Source organism: Haplochromis burtoni, unplaced genomic scaffold (genome assembly GCF_018398535.1).
Source record: "Haplochromis burtoni strain Fernald_Lab_line unplaced genomic scaffold, NCSU_Asbu1 Contig_57, whole genome shotgun sequence".
Lineage (NCBI taxonomy): Eukaryota > Metazoa > Chordata > Actinopteri > Cichliformes > Cichlidae > Haplochromis > Haplochromis burtoni.
The window spans coordinates 282,554-300,233 of NW_024582418.1; the positions used below are offsets into that span (position 1 = coordinate 282,554).

At 39.3% G+C, this 17,680-nt stretch overlaps 1 long non-coding RNA gene across 1 annotated transcript; it reads left to right on the forward strand.

Moving 5' to 3' along the window:
• The first annotated feature begins 2,812 nt into the window (after nucleotides 1–2,812).
• On the forward strand, nucleotides 2,813–8,857 carry LOC121814541. The gene is made up of 3 exons (XR_006054415.1): nucleotides 2,813–7,944; nucleotides 8,380–8,449; nucleotides 8,546–8,857. It is a non-coding gene; the product is annotated as an uncharacterized LOC121814541 (long non-coding RNA).
• The last annotated feature ends 8,823 nt before the right edge of the window (nucleotides 8,858–17,680 follow it).

Genomic DNA, 17,680 nt, shown 5'->3' on the forward strand with positions numbered 1-17,680 from the left:
GTAGATCATAGTGAACAACGGTAGTTGTATTTATGGGGAAATATATCTTTAAAGTATTTGTTTCTTTTTTTATAAAGCATTCACTTTTTTCATGCTTCCTGTGCAGAGAAGAAACCTCAGTAGCTTCATATTGTTTTGCACACTGTGAATGTTCTGCTCTTAATTACAATGAAAACCACCAAACAGGTTTTAGAGTCTATTCAGTAAACTTTTATTGTCGATAATTATGACAAAGAATGCCTACCGTCTTAATGTTTCTAGCCTTTGAGAGAGGAAAAGGTGTTGGCTCAGTTTTTTACAAGAAGTATGTTTTAAGAGGCCAGTTGCCTCGAAGCGAAGCTTGAATACCTTCTTGGTCATAAAACCTCTCTGAAATTTGGTAGACTGAAAGAAGTGCAATTTTAAAGCTCTGTTTAAAACTTAACAGTTATCTCACTTGACACCTGGCATTAATGACAAGCTTTGGCAAGTAACTTTTGCTTTACGACTTTGCATACACACAATCATCAGTATTCAGTTACTGTGGCTACCGTGCGTATTATCGTCATTGTAGACACAGAGTGTGTTTCGTATCTTTTGGGGTGAATATCCTCTCAATTTATTGGACCCCCTTTAATGACCAGGAAATATATTGACTCCAGGTCCAATATACAGGCAGTCTATCTTGGCACCAGTAAAGGCAGTTTTACTTTATTCTAACGACTTCAAAATACTCTCAACATACGTCTTGATGCATTCTCAATCATCCAGGAAAGGAAATCTCCAAAAGTTGATCCTGTTCATCTGGACGTAGTGTTTTGTGGGAGAAACTTGTGTTTTGAACTTGTCAAGGCTCTAACAATGAATCAAAATAATTTCCAGACTAAGCTTCTTGATCTACAGTGCATCACTATAGATCATGCAGCATAGCAGTCACACATGCCAAAACTCATTAGCACAGTGGAACGATGGAGGAAATAAGTTGAATCTTTTTATAAAGTTACTTTTCATGCAGAAAGACAGCTCTGCGACTGAACTTGCTCATTTTAATTACTGCTTTGTTTATAATTATCATTACCCATAGGCTAATGCATATTGACTTATGCTATGGCAATGTATGTTGAGAGTCTCCAAAAGTTGATTCTGTTCATCTGGACGTAGCGTTTTGTGGGAGAAACGTTTCGTCACTCATTCAAGTGACTTCTTCAGTCTCAGCTGACTGCAAGTTTCCCCAATCTTATAAACAGTACATTTGCATAATGACTGAAACCAGCCTGCTGAAGGAACAATGGGCTGGGAGGTCAGTTCTTTAGTCTTAATTATGCAAATTCTCATGACCATTGATCATTAACCACTGACCAAAACCCACTGATCAATGGCCATGAGTACCATTCACAGAGAGTTGGGGAATGCCTGCAAACACAGCATTGTAAGATGGCGAAAGATGTACCACAGGCTGTACCCAGGGGAGTCTACACCAAGTCTGTATGGTTTACCGAAAATACATAAACAGGGTGCACGTTTAAGACCGATTGTCTTCATGATCAACTCTGTTACCTATAACATCTCCAAGTTTCTGGCTTTGATCCTCAACCCGCTGGTGGGTAGCTCTGAACACCACATCCACAACACCCTGGATTTTGTTGAGAAGAGACAAGATAAGATAAGACCACCAAGCCATTGGTTCAGATATGTGGATGACACCTGGGTGAAAATCAAATCTCAGGATGTACCACAATTCACGGATTACATTAATTTGGTGGACCAACACATCAAATTCACCAGGGAGGATATGAAAGTGGCAGGTTAGCCTTCTTGGACTGACAGGCTGGTTTCAGTCATTATGCAAATGTGCTGTTTATAAGATTGGGGAAACTTGCAGTCAGCTGAGACTGAAGAAGTCACTTGGATGAGTAACAAAACGTTTCTCCCACAAAACGCTACGTCCAGATGAACAGAATCAACTTTTGGAGACGCTCAACATACATTGCCATAGCATAAGTCAATATGCATTAGCCTATGGGTAATGATAATTATAAACAAAGCAGTAATTAAAATGAGCAAGTTCAGTCGCAGAGCTGTCTTTCTGCATGAAAAGTAACTTTATAAAAAGATTCAACTTATTTCCTCCATCGTTCCACTGTGCTAATGAGTTTTGGCATGTGTGACTGCTATGCTGCATGATCTATAGTGATGCACTGTAGACAAGTTCAAAACACAAGCAACAATGCCACTAATAGTGTTATAAATAGAAGACACAATATCATTTTAATTAATAGACTCTGTAGCACAGTAGTGCAGGTGGTGCAGGTGATGTACAAGCATTGGCACCAGTAAAACCTCTACCTTCACAGATTTTCCAATTTTGAATTTAGGAATATTTATTTTATGGTTTTGTTCTCATGTCTACAAAGCAGTCCATGGGTTGGTGTATTGTCCTGCATGTCCTTTTTCACCTGCAAGTATCCTTAAAAATCTGTCATCTTATCACTTTACAATATTCCAGATCATCACTCCACCAAATTCTTGTTGTTGTTGAAATCTGGTTGAAAATAGTGACCATATAAGTAACTAAAACTCCATCCATTCGGACACATCCAGCGTAGGAGTGAATATCCATATGTGTCAAAAACACTTATATGGATGCAGTCCTTGGGATTACAGTGATATTAACAGTTCCACCTTTTCGTTCTTTATCTGTTTTGTGGACTTAAATGTGTATCTAGAATCCAGTTTAAGTCCAATTAATTTATAAAAAAACATATTTTTATAAAAACAAGCAAATTGTAGTTAATTAAATATATAAAAGTTTGCTTAATCACTATATAAATGGTATAGTTTGTAGCATTTACTGTATGGTAATATATAGTAATATTAGGTTTTAAAGATGGTGAATAGTTGCAGTTAAAATAGGAGTATTGTACATTATATTACACTGTGTGATGATGTGTGTGGGTGTGATAGTAGTCAGTTTAATTGATATACTCTTTACTCCTATCTTACTGTAAGATGTGAATATGTGCTATTATTATTTATTAAAGCAGGCAGATCACGTCTGGCTCATGTTATCTGTCCGTGTAGGAGTTCAGGCTGTTCACTCTGATTTATGGCTGTGGGGTCTAACTATGTATATTTACAGTCTCATGACCTGAAAATGACACCCACTGGGCTGAACAAGTAGGGGAGGAAAGGGCTTTGGAGGGTCACAGACCGTAGTGCACACAAATATATACAGACACACATTATGTGTTTTTATCCAATATGGTCACATAGGGGCATGCCTGCACTTTTTGGGTCCCGTGTCTGCAGCACAGATTATTTATTTTAAAGTGTAGTTAACCTTTTGTTGCATTCTGACTAAAATCAAATGTTAATAATTCTATATGCTTTGACATGCATGTAAAGTAAATGTATTTAGTGGTCAAGTTAAACAAAAAATTCAGTGCAATGGCTGTTGCTAATTAAAGCAACAAATAGGAGTGATCCTGGGAAAAGTGGCAACTAAGAAATGCAAATTACCGCACGTCAACACATCAACAGAATGACTCCTGGAGTCAGACTAGTGCAGATTGAGTGAAGTGGAGGGTAAGAAATTGCAGAGCGTTAAATAAGGTGACAGCTGCATGTTTACAGAACCCAAAGCCCAGGGGTGTGGGTGGCGAGGATTGACACTTCAGCTTCAGATTGTCACGGGCCCATTTCCAAAGAGGCAAATGGTCCTTGGCAATAAGTGAAGTTCACATGGGTTGGATTAAACTGCTGATGATAGTTTGTACCTTTGCAGTGTGGTGATAAAAAGGTTGTGGCCATGTGTTTGTGTGATTTGCATGTCTCTGTCAAGCTCTACTTGACAAAATAAATGCCTTCAATTTCTTTCTTTTTTACATTTCATTTCTGCATTGTCAGAGCATTCTGTTGATAAATGTCTTTCTTTTACCTATAAATTTGCTCTTTCTGCTTCTTTCTCAACTACCTTTCCTGTGCCTCTCATCTGAGTCCATGTATTTTTTGGAAAGTGCTGGTCTTTAAGCATTCTCCCTCAGAGTAATATTAGAAGAATGCTGTCAATCTCCTGCATATGGTTTAGTTATGCAGCTCCAGCTCCATATAACAATCACAAAGTAATGAAGACTTAAAGTACACCGAATCAACTAGCCTGGCTCTGTTCTAGTTGTTCAAAAGCATGGCAGTCCAACACCTCTGAAGTTCACTAATTTAAGCCTCGTACCTTATTTGTTTAGCCACAACACAGTCTTTAATTTACTGTCCAAGCACCAACTCTAACATTACGCTCTTTGACTATTTTTGGCAACCCACCCTGTATCCCGATTTGCAGTCTCAAAATGTGTTTTGTTCTCTTCGGTAAATGTACAGGACAAGTGAGATTTGTCTTAATTAGTCATGACTCTCGCTCCAAGAATTTAAACTGAAGTTTCAGAACTATTTATTTAACTCTACTCTTGTTTTCCTCTCTCGCCCTTTTTTGTGTTTGGAGATTCACAGATTCTGATTGGTTGTTCCAGGAGGAATAAACGATGTGAAGCTGGGCTCAGAGAAGGGGTCGCTGTGTTTTATGAGCCATTAAAGTTTTATTCATCCCTGTACCGAGGCAGCCTTCGGCCATGGGGTCACCATGCTTTAAATAAACTCCCATCATTCCTCTCCCCCCACCTCCCCAATATCTGCCTTCCCACTCCCTGCTCCCCCAACCCTTTCACCCACAGACTTAATGGACTGTTTATTGTTTGATGTTCAAGTCCGACTTCATCATTTTTTCCCTCTCTCGCGCTCTTTCTCTGTTTTCCGCTCTCCACTAGTGTTTAGCGGTATGGAGGTTTGACTGATGCGGTTTGTCCGTGTATTTGTGTTATATGTGTGGTTCATTTGCGTGTGAGTGCGAGTCCTTGCATGTATGGGCTCTGCATACATGCAGAATGTCTATAAATTCCTTTGGTGTGCCATGGTTTCCTCTTCATAATATCTTCCCTCCACTCGTCTGTTTCATGAGTGGATGCAAGCTTTTACGGCGTATGACTGAATGTTTAGTTTTTAAAAACAAGGAAAGGAAAGCACATCAGTGAACCACACTGTTGCACTAGTGATGTGCAATATCTTCATTACTTGATCGTGAGCATGGCTACCAATAACCATTTTGAAGCAAAGGTAAATTAATCCATGCTTTACATTTTTAACATATATAATACTTGAGAAAAAGTTTGCTAGAAATCTGTATACATTCTGAAGTTGCACCCTCATAAATGTGGTTGGAGCTTACATGGATAGGAAAGGAAAAAAGTACTGAAACAATAAGTAGATGTACTCAGAAGTACACATTGTTTAAACTTGTGTGACCACTCTATTGATGCATTTTTGGTGTCAAAGCCCAGGTGTCCTGGGGGGGGGATACATAGTTGTCTGGTGAGGAAATTAATCTCAAGTAGCACACATTCCTGCAAGATTCCTATTTAATGTGTGCACTGGATTTCTGCTTACCTCACGCTCATTTAAAAAATTGTCACTGCTATAATTTCCTACAGTTGTAAAATCTGTCCTCGTGGAGTTATAAACCAGAGTACAGTGTTTTGGCATCTAATAAGCAACTTCTCTATTAGTCAAAGTGGACATCTTGGATCTCACCTGCAGTGATATACCCCACTCCTCCAGCTCCTTCCTGTTGTTTAGTCTTTTAAAAAAAAGGAACAAATCTAAATGCTCATTTTTTCATGGGCTTTCTTCACCATATGCTTATCATTTTTACTTTAAAGATGCAGTAGTTCATCAACCTGGAGCTTGCAAAGCACTTTTTGGCCGAGGGGGACAGAGTGATAGAAGAGATATTTGTGAGGGGGGAGAGATGAAGAGTTTGCAGAGTTCCCTTACAAGCTGTGTTACAACTGACCCTATCCTCAACTTTGGCCCATGACCCTACCAGAGATCTGTCATGAGAGAGGGAGCTGCTTAACACAAAATGGAGCCTGGTGCAAGAGTCAGAAAGAGAGAGAGAAACACAGAGAGAGTGGGGAACAGAGAGAGAGAGAGAGAGAGAGAGAGAGGGGGTGAGAGAGCATTAGTGCACACAGAGGACTCATTTATCTGCTCTCTCACTTGACTTCAGTTTTTTCTTCCTCTCCTTTGCTTTCTCTTTTGTTTTCACTCCACAGACACTGTTGCCCTTTCTCCCAATACATCCCGTCTTTTTTCCCTCTGCCCCCCTCCCCTTCCCTCCCAATCTTCTCACCCTCATCTGGTTGATTTTGGACAACAGCATGCCATCATCAGCAGCCACCACCACCACAGGTACGGATTCATGGCGGCAAGGACCAGCAGGATTCTGGGAGGGAATTTGTGAGATGAAGCTTTAATGAGAGCGAGGCCTCGTCAGCTTGGAAGAAATGTATGCTAATGATATGCACACACCAAAAGGACCCTGGGTAGGCAAGGCAAGTGCTGGCCGAGCTCCCGCTGAGCTCTGAGGAAGATGAGCAGCTCAGGTCAGAAGAATAGCAACAAAAACGCCTCCTCCTCCTTTTCTTCTTCCCTTTTCTTCCATCCGCATCCACAAGGGCAGAGAAAAACTGGTTAACTTAAACCCTTAGAAATGAGGTTGTGTTGCCACATGATGCTGCTGTTGATGTATTTTAGTTTCTGGATTTCTCATTTTTTCCTTTTCTTCATCTTTGCAAGCACATTGACATTGTGGGTTGAATTAGCTGGAGATTAAACACATCTGTGGTTTACATCCAGACTTTCCAGAATTTTAACTGTCATAAATAATGACAGTTAAAAATGAAATTGTGCTCCAGAGAGATGCAATGTGTGTCCTCTAATTGTGCTCAAAGTTGTCTTTAATAATAGAAAAATTGATATTAATTTGTTTTGATACTTCATTTAGAAATTTAAACTCACCACACCCCTAGTTAATAATGGTGTATGGGCAGTATTTAAATGAAATGACCTGTTTTCATTCAGGAATAAAGTGTATTTGTTATTAATTAAGGAAAGATGCTTGTTACTGGAAATAATGTTGCTAAATGCAATTTATATTTATTTCAGTGTTATCAAGTATGTTTCAGTTACTGATTCACATGCATTTTGTTTTTATTATATATTTTAGTGCCAAACTTTTAATTTATCCTGAAATTATGCTTGAATTAATAAATAAGCCATGTATTTTGTAGTAGCCTTTATTAAATAAATGAATATTTTGGAATGCAAGTAAATAATGTCTGATATTTCTGTTTATCTAATGATCAGATCTGTTTTCTGGGGAGACTTTTCAGTAACGTTATTTCCTTTTATCATAGATTTTATTTACAATTGTGCATTAATTTTTTAAAATTATTATTATGTTAACGGGAAAGTAAATAAAAAAAATCACTTCGTTTAAAGCGTCTTTTAGCGCTATATAAAATTATCTAATTCACTTGTTACCAAACTGAACATTTAAGTGTTGATTTAAAAAAAAAACTATGCAGAATTCACATCAGCATTAACGTTACGGTGCAGTCCCTGCTCTCCTCTCCTCTTCTCTGTTTCTTTGCTCGGAGTATCGCTCCTGCAGGAATTACTGGCCTGTCTGATCTGATTGCCGCTTGAAAAAAAAAGGAAGGAAGAAAAGAAAAACGAATAAAGGACGAAGCGAGACATCAGCGCGACGATCTCGACGGCGTTAACTAGTGATCGTAAAAAGCGCCAGAGTCCAGCCGCATCAGAAATGGAAACCTCTTTTTCCACCGTCGCCTTCGGGGGTGAATAAACAAGAGGAAACGGGATGAGAAGTGGGGAAAAATCCATTGAGTCTTGGGAAGAAAATGAGAGTGGCACCTGATGATGTCGACTTTGACACGTGTTAATTGCTGCTCAGCTCTCCTCATCAGGGAGTCTCAAATTATTTTAGCGCTCCGGGCCACAGCGCCTTGTTTGCTTTGCTGAGGAAAGGAAGCAAGCTGGCCCAAACTTCAAATGGTAAGGCTCGAATCGCTTGGGTAGAATAATCTGATATATATATATATATATATATATATATATAACAAGAGAGCATGCATAGAGGAAAAAGGATATCTTAAAAAAAATTAATAAAAATTTTAAAGAGAATTTGCAACTGTATTAAATAAAGCTGGAAATATACTTTATTGGTAGAAGTATACATTTTAAATTATCGAAACACAGTGATGTTTCACTTAATTTCACATCACTTATTTCTTAAATCAAATTGAGTTCATTAAAAATAAAATATAATGCCTCTGTTTGGGATTTGTTTGCTTGGTTGTCAATATGTAAGACGGGAAGATATTTTATTTGATGAATTAGATTTTCTTCTTTTCTCTCTGATAATCCAAGATTTACAGTGAAATATTGCCTCTATTGCTAAATCAATAATAAAGTCAATGCTATTCTCAGATAAAATGGCTTCATCGATAGGAAAATCAGACAAAACTGCTTCACTGCACTTCTGGCTACATTTAAACATGTAAGTAAATAAATAAATCTGACTTGCACCTAATAAAATGTATTCAAAATCTCAAATCCCTTTTCCTCATGTGATTATATTTACATCTGTCTGCAGCTTTGATTTCAGTTTCCTGCTGTATCCTCAGCTTTTACCAACAACGCTCCTCTCAACCAGCATACTCAAATACACAGTTTTACTTCAGTGCCTGAGAGCACCAATACTCATTTTCTCTACTTCACACTTCTTACCTGTTGACATGTATTTATAAGGCCTTGCATGGTGAATTATAAAGCCTTTGTTATTGCCTGGCTTGGGGTTGGCCACTTGTTTATGACACCAGTAATGGTGGTAATTGTTATTGTTGAGATTACCTGTCAAGAGGACCTGGACAGTGAGCTTGGAGAAAGCGTTGCTCTCTTGACAAGGGGTGACAGGGGTGTGGGGAAGAGGATGTGGGGGGATTGGGGGTTGGAGGCAAGGCTGGGATGCCCTGATGACTTCTCCGCTGATAATCAGCCACCGTGGCCTGTGGGATAATTCAGCTGTCAGTGCCACCTAACAGGGCCCAGCATCAGCCGGCCGACCCCAGCTGGCGTCATTCATTTGGACTGAAGATGGGGATGAAGGCCTGAGGAGGGGTGAAGGGATGCAGGAGCAAAGAAATAAGGACAGCGTCTACATATCTGATTGCCAGAGTTGGCCTTTGAATGCAGTAATTTAATTATCATCAAGCATTTTTTATAGTTTTTGAAAAAAATGTCTTTTAAATTTTGCTCCTAAAAGTGCCTTTTTCAAATTAACAGCTGATTGAATGTTTAAACCTCGCTTTGGTGAAAAACTGAGGTATTAAATATGTTTTAAATTGTATTTTACATAAGGTCTTATTTTCTTTGTATAAAAAAACGGTTTCAGTTTTTTCGCAAAGGCACATTGTACGTCCTCACAACACTGCACCCCGATTGGCTAACAACATAGAGCAGGTCCTTTATGCCATATCATCTAAAAGCTTTGTGAAGAATTTCTGCAACCAGGACTGAACAGGCGAATGCAGTAATTCTTGAGATGCTCACGTGCATCTTAAATCAACATGACGCTATAATAAGTGTATTTTGTTGAAAATGAAATTACTTTTAAATTGAGCCACTACAACAAATTCAAAGCTTAATAATATAAAGGTTAATTGCATGCAATATGTCATGTATAGAAATTGTTGAAAATGTGACTACCTATTTGCAACCTTTTAAGGTCCTTCCTAATTCCTTCTGTAAAAGCAGACTCGTTGTCTTCCTGGACACGTGTGCATCATAAAGAGGGCAGCAGCAGCTAAAATGGCAGGCAAATCACTTTTCGAATGGTTTTGGAGCAGCTATCAGTGTCATCCCTGAAAGGCTGTCTTTATCAATGATACTGGCTGATATGGTGGGGGTGTGGAGGTTGGTGGAGGGTGTGGGGCGGGGGTTCTATCTGTCTTTGGAATCTTTCACAGTTTAGGGCCGAGAGCTGCTAAGAAACTGTCAAAGATTTGGACAGCTAAAATCCCCCGGTAGCAAACGCTGAGCTGCTCTCTATCTGTATTCCACTGTGGCAGCACGCGGGGTTGTAACACTACGCCACTGCTATTCCAGTGGGATAATGTCACTGAGGAAATAGTGCCAGAAAAACGTCTGCACAGTACTTTTGCTATAATACAGTATTCTTTTATTTTTAAATTTTATCATGCAAACATTTATGAAAATGAACACATTTTGTGAATTTGTGTCACTTTTTCAAATTTATTTTTTTGTGTCTGAACATTGTACTGTTTCTGATTCAGTTGCAGTATATAACTACTGTCTGCACCTAATTTAATCTCTATTCATGGATGTAATTTTAATAAATGATACAGTATATTATATGATTTTGTCAAACTCTTTGCAGCGTGACTTTTGTGGTGATTTAAATGAGTTTGGATTGAGTGATGCTGAACTTTTGCTGTCCATTTACCCATCAGCACGTGTGATATTTCATCCAAACCGTTATCGTCATAACACCTCGTATGTAATTTTGACGACGTTTGAAGTAGGTTTGCTTTCCTTCGACCACTTTACAAGTGTGAAATCCACAGTGTATCCAAAGTTATGCAATTTTGCTATGTGTCAGAGTGAAAAAATAAACACAACAAAAACTTTTGCACAAACATTAGTGCCCATGTGATGGAAGATTTTTTTAGTGGATTTACAGAATCCTGTTTTTCCACTTTGAGTAATGCTCATAGAGCATTTTACATGTTCAATTTTTTTTGTAAATGTCTGGCTATTTTTCACTTCAGTGGATTTTTTTCTCTGCTTCTAACCCTTCCTGTTTATCTATCCTGTTGTCACAGGCCATAAATCAAAAGCAATTGCTTCATATCTTCATTTTGGATCTTTGCAGTTTTATTGCCATAGCTTAATCCTTTGGCTGGTTGACAATGGAACATCATGATCAACACCATCATCACAACTTTACCAAGAAATTTATATTAACGCAATCTCTTCTCGATATTGAAATAAAGCACAATCTCATTTCTTATTCAAATGATAGCATTAGGCGTGTATGCATTTATCACCAGATACAGGAGTGAGGTTATAAACAATTCCATTCATTATCTGGCCCAGATGCAGCGATTGTTGATTAAAGGGCTTTGAATATAACACGCACACACTTGTTCACTTACACACTTAGGCACAGGCGCACACACACACACACACACAGATGGGTGGACATTAGGAAAAGAGAGAGGCCATCTGAATAGGCTGGAGGGACATTAACGGCAACAATGATTGATATTTGCCGCACAGGCTTTTTAATGGTATTGTTATTCCTCAGAGTTATACCCCGTCCTCCCCACGTCTCGTCTCGCAGATAAATGGAGGTGTAATAATGAATAGAAATTATCCTGATTATTTTGGTGGAGGTGGTTTGAGAGCAAGTGGGGTGGGGGTGTGTTGGGGGGGGGTGAGTCATAATCTAACATGAAGCTTAAAGCTTAGTCAAGAGTGTCTAGTGGATTTCCTTTAATGTTTGCTGAGTTACTTGTAGAGGAAAACAAGGTGCTGTGTAAAAAAGCTAAAAAGCATAATATCTGTCATACTGAGATTGTGTAATTAAAGGTAAATAAAGACTGATAATACCCTAAAATAAAGAAATTATTAAGATGTGTGGTATAAACATTCATAATATAATTAATGAGAAAACTTCATGTACCCTCAACCTGGAACCTACTGTCTTTACAGACGTGTGGATATTAGTGGATACTTCCTAAAAATGTATAAACATACAATATATCCAGTATTTGTGTAATTTTCTTAAGTCTAAACAATATTGAATTACAGAATTGACACGTTAGTTAGCAGGCGCTTTACTTTCCAGAACCCCAGATTCATAAATGAGCCATAACTAAACCAATACTAGTCCTTTATGCTTGGGTGAAAAACTGTAATATTAATTACTTGTGTTGTCTTAAGAGCCTGCTGAGTGTTGATTGTGTGAACAGCTGAGGTGGACATCGCCAAAACACATTATTTGATGTGAGAGGCCAGCTTGTCCAAAGCAGTTGTGTTTATTACACACTCCTCTGGCACCTGCTGCATTGAGTCAGCCTGCCAGGACACACACACACACACAGTCTTCCAAAATCTCCTCTACATTTAGCCTCTTTCCAACCAAATGGCGGTCATTATCACTTTTCAATTACATTTGCAGGACTCAACCGCTCTATCAGTGGTGTTCTCTGCTATTTTTGGAAACTTAAAAATATTCACCCTGCCACTGTGAACACAATATTTAAACTCAAAGGATCACAAGTTCAATCTAAATGCATTTTTTCTATATAGTACTCTTTGTGTGTTTTTAACAGTCTTTGATGTGAGATTTTACAACTTTAGGTTTAAAGCATTCATGCAGGTAAAGCACCAAATTTCAACACAGTATAATATTCTTTATTGTATCTCCTCGGGGCTTTATGTTGTGTATTCAATATTTCCAATGAACACTTAGGGTGTTTGTTCTGCTTGGAGATTTAACTAAATTTTTCCTGACACTTGTTGACTGTGACTCTTACCTGTTGTTCTTTGTTCTCTGCAGTTTTCTCTTAATCTTTATTTCCATTACTTTGATTTGTGCATCTCCTTCTCACATTCATTTAAATGTGTCTTTTGACTTTGCTGATTTCTTTCTAGCTTTATAGTAACACTAAGAGCATGACATTATTTTGCATGCATTGTTACTCCCTTAACAGCTTCCCTACCCCACAGTGTCACATTTTGTTATTTGGAGAGTGGGTATTTTTCCCCTCCCTCTTTAAATTTAGCTGCTTGCAACACAATGCTACAATATCTCATCTTTTGCACTTGATTTTTCTTGAACCTGAAAAATATATATTTTTAAAAAAATTTTTAAATCAACAATAAAATGTAATCATTCCTTCGGAAATTCTCTATTGCTCTTTTCCGTTTTCCTCTTCATCTACACACTACAAAGACCTCTCGTGTCATTCTCGTTTTCCTCCTTCATACCAACGTGTTGTGCATCATCCACTCACAACATACCTCCTTCCTCTCTTTCTTTCCTCATCCTAGGGTGCAATGTTGTGATGCCTTCCTCCAGTCTCTCCCCCACTCTGCCTCACCACCATTCCACTCTTTCGGTAATCAGGGCCAGATGGAGGCAGAGATGGAGTGATGCAGGGAGGGAGGATTGGGTTTGGTCCTAGCAGTGTCTTAGAACGTGGGGAGCTGTCAGCCCTGCAGGGAGAGAGGAATTCTTGAGCAATAAAATAGGGATTTATCACCACTCTACCACAGAGAGAGAGGAGAGATGTGGAGGGAAAGGGTGTGAGGCAGAGAAAGGGACGAAGAGATCAAGAAAGTCAGATAGAGAAGGGTGACGTGGGAGACAAATGAATAGACAGAGGGATGGAAGACTCTTCATCATTGTAAAGCTTCAGATGGATGAAGGAACAAGCATGTAGAATGATAGACTGTGTTTGCCACTGGAAAAGATCTGTAAGAAGGACGAAGCCAGAAGACGAGGGAAAAAGAAATTGAGAAAGACAGTTGTGTGATAACACCCGCAGCTCATCTGCTCACTTACTTGCATCCTGACTTCTTCTCTGTTGCCATGTGTAGCAGTTAGAGAGAGGCGTGTCTGTGCAGAAAGTAATGCCCAGTTGTGTTCAGCGGATGGTGCGTTAAGCAAAAAGAGTCGACCTCCCCTACTGGGCCAAATGAACCTGCTAAAATAACCTCTCTCCACAATCGGCTGTGTAATTGAAACCAGAATGTGCAGCATTTGATAAATTGCTTGACCCTGCAGGAATGTTAAGGTCATAAATTTTTAGTGCATTTTGGCGGTGCTGAGATGTGCAGAGGTGTATGTAGCATGTCCATTGGTGTGCCTGTGTGCCAGAGAAAGGATCTGTGTGTGTTATTATTTCAAAGCATAATGGTCTTCCAGAGGTTTTCTCAAGGAGGCAAGACACAAATACTAGTGTACTTACATATATATATGCATTCCCCCACAGCTGCACACATGTAGACAGGTGTACACAGACAAATGTACATCAGCTTTCAAGGACATTATGCTACATATTTTCTCCTCAACTACCAGACAGCCTATAAAGTCTGCTTCTCTGCGATATCTTTAATGCTTTACATCAAAAGAGCAGAACTAAAGACAAATGCTGAGCTGCTCAGTGAAAATCTAAAACTGGAGTACGTGCATACCTTTCATGAATTAAATATTCTGTTTAAAATGTCCAATTTCAAATGTGAAGACACTCAAGACACATATCAGAACCCAGTGTCCACATGTGCCATCCTGTTCACAGTTGAGAATTAATTCAATGATGCAGTATTTTTTATAGAAGCTATATCATTTTCCTAGTGAGCTGTCTGCTATATGTAAATCAGGTATTTGTTTATGGAAATACTGGGTTCTTAACGACTATAGAGTGAAAGAGACTGAAGATTTTTTTTTCTTTCACTGGGGCAAGAAGTAGCCCATTACCACAGTGCTGCACAATAAAATGGTTCCTAGTTTCAGTTCAAAACATTGTCCTTGTGTCTCAAGCAAATGGTATTGAGCTTCTTTCACACGATTCTGTCTTTATGGTTGCTTACATGTAACGCCAACACATCTAAATGTGGTTGGCAGAAGTTTTTATACACTCAGTGTTCTTCTGTTCTCAAAGCTGTTTGGAATTACTTCTCAGAATGTATGTCAGACTGTAGGTAACTAACCCTGAAACACTGAAAATAATGACGTAACAGTCTGTAACTGTTCCTCAGATTTAGTTCTTGAACATCTGGCATAGGTGTAAATGAGGTAAAAATTTAAAGGGCCCATGTTGTGCTTTTTGGGTTTTGCCTTTTTGTAAGTATGTTGTACTTACAAAACCCACAACAAAGAGTTTTTGTCTCCCACAACAAATGCTGCTCCTAAACTGTCTGCTTCTTTTGTCCTGGCCATTCAGACTTTTCTACATTACTATCAGCATTATCAGATTTAAAATAATAACTGTACATAAGTCATAACTAAAAGCCAAATAGTAATAAATATGTAATTTTTAAAAACAACTTTGTGACACAAATCTGAAAGAGTGGAGCAGCCACCGATGCCCACTCCTAATTTACAGCAAGATTTTCAGGAGCTAGTGCAGGTTGTTATTTTAGGATTTGATGTAATACCTTTATTATCACAACAAGCTATACAGCTTGAAAGACATGTGCCACGGGGTGCATAAACCCATACTTAGTAAAATATTATAATATAATATAATATATCTTAAAATGAGTTGGCCTGGATAAGTACAACTCCAATTGGCCAGTGGGCCAAAATAGTATACTGACTACAATGGTGTATCACAAAATTTTCAATTTATTGTTCATTATAGCAGTTTTAGCTTTATTTGTTGTACATTGTAGAGGGGAAGATTGTTATACAAATACAATAATAACCACAGACTTTGCAACCTTGGTTACAATGTAAAGGATCTGCAATTACATGGCAGTCTCTGCAGTCTGTCATTGTAAAATGAATGGCTTCATCACATTTTCATTTAAAAAGAAACTTATAAGTATTGCCTGATGCTGTTTAACAATCCAACAATATTTTATCAAGTATCTTTGAGTTATACAAGCTATTCAGTCTTCCTTCTCTGATCTCTTGAATTAATGGGGAAAGGCAATCTGATCCTAAGACAATAATCGCCACACCCCACCAATTCCATCATCATCACCATATCAAAACATGCAACATTAAACTCAAGAGATACTTAAACTCCTCCACTTGGGGCAGTAACTCGTCCATGAACTGGAGTGGGCACTCCACCCTTTTCCCACTGAGGACCATGGCCTCATTCCCGCCACTTCACACTCAGCTGCAAACCTGCTCTAGTGTGAGCTGGAGGCCATCGCCTGATGAAGCTAACAGAACCAAATCATCTGTGAAAAACAGAGATGAGATTCTGAGACCAACTAAGTGGAAGCCTGATAGGACTCCTTTTTCAGCATGATGGTTCCCTTCACCTCTGATGTCCATCATCTGGTTCGGGAGTTACCACTACAACAGGCACCAACCACCTTGCAGCAGCAGCTCAGTGTTCAGCAGGTGCTGAACATGTCCAAATGGACGTTGAAGGTCCTGCAGACAGGGGCCTCTGCCAGGCATTCCCAGCACACCCTCATTATACGTTTACGCGTCCTAGGTCTGCCCAGCATCATCCCCTACCACCTGATCTAATTCAACACCAGGTGGTGATCAGTTGACAGCTTGGCACCTCTCTTCACAAGAGTGTCCAGAACACACGGCTGCAGATCTGATGATACAATTACAAAATCGATCATCAACCTGCAGCCCAGGGTGTCCTGGTGTCATGTGGTACTTATGGACACCCTTATGTCTGAACATAGTGTTTGTTATGAAGAAACTGTGGTTTCTTCATTAAGTCCAGTAACAGAACACTAATCGGGTTCAGATTGGCAGGCCATTCCTCCCAGTCATACTTCGACAAGTCTCACTGTCATTGCCCACATGAGCATTGAAGTCTCCAGAAATACGACAGAGTCTGGAGGTGGTGCACCTACAAGCACTCCACCCAGGGACTTCAGGAAGGCCAGGTACTCTAAACTGTCATTCGGCCCATAAGCAGAGATGACAGTCAGGACCTGTTCCCTGATCTGAAGGTGCATGGAACAAACCCTTTTGTCCACTGGGAACAATGCCAAAATACAGGCAGCAAGTCAAGACGATACTAAATGTTTGGTTATTGACCGAGAACAAGATAGAGATCACGGATACAGAAATGAGATTTCTGGCAGAAATGAGATTTCTCCAAAGGGTGGCTGGCCTGTCCCTTAGAGATAGGGTGAGGAGTTTGGCCATTCGTGAGGGACTCAGAGTAGAGCAACTACTCCTCCACATCGAAAGGAGCCAATTGGGGTGGTTTGGGCAACTGACAATGATGCCTCCTGGGGCAGGCCCAGGACACTCTGGAAAGAATATATCCCTCGGCTGGCCTGGGAACCCTTTGGTGTTCCCCTGGATAAGCTGGAGGAAGTGGCTGGGGAGAGGGATGTCTGGGATGTCTTCTCTGCTTAGGCTGCTGCCCCTTTGACCCGGCCCCGGATAAGTGGAAGAACTTGGATGGATAGATGGCAACATTAAAAGAAACAGAAATGTTCAATGTCCTCACATCTAGGAAAGTACCCTGTGCAGTCTAGAGCAGATCAAAACAAGACCACAAATGTAAAGAGGCCTCTATAGCTCTTATCACCATTAGTTAAGTTACTCAGTGCTGCAAGTGGGGCTAAATTTTGTACTAAACACAAGAATACCCCCACGTTTCTACTTTACTTATAACATTTTAATGACAAACCTCATGCATACACGTGTGTATACAGAGGGCGAGAACAAGAGACTGGTTGATTTATGTTTATTTTTTTCTTGTTGCACAAACCATACTGATATAACAGACTGTAGACCTTTGATTAGCATACAAGGCAGAAGCCAGCAGCCAGCTAAACATCTGAATGTCATAACATCATAACATTTATATTCAATGCATTTCACAGAAACATGTCGTAAAAGTCAGCATTGAGTAAGATTTCCTTCCCAGCGTCTTCCTTAGTTGGGCTCAAATACTATATATACTGTAGATATATGTATATATATATACATATTCCCTTGGTCAAAGTCTACAATTATTATTCATCTCTACCTTTCTTCCAC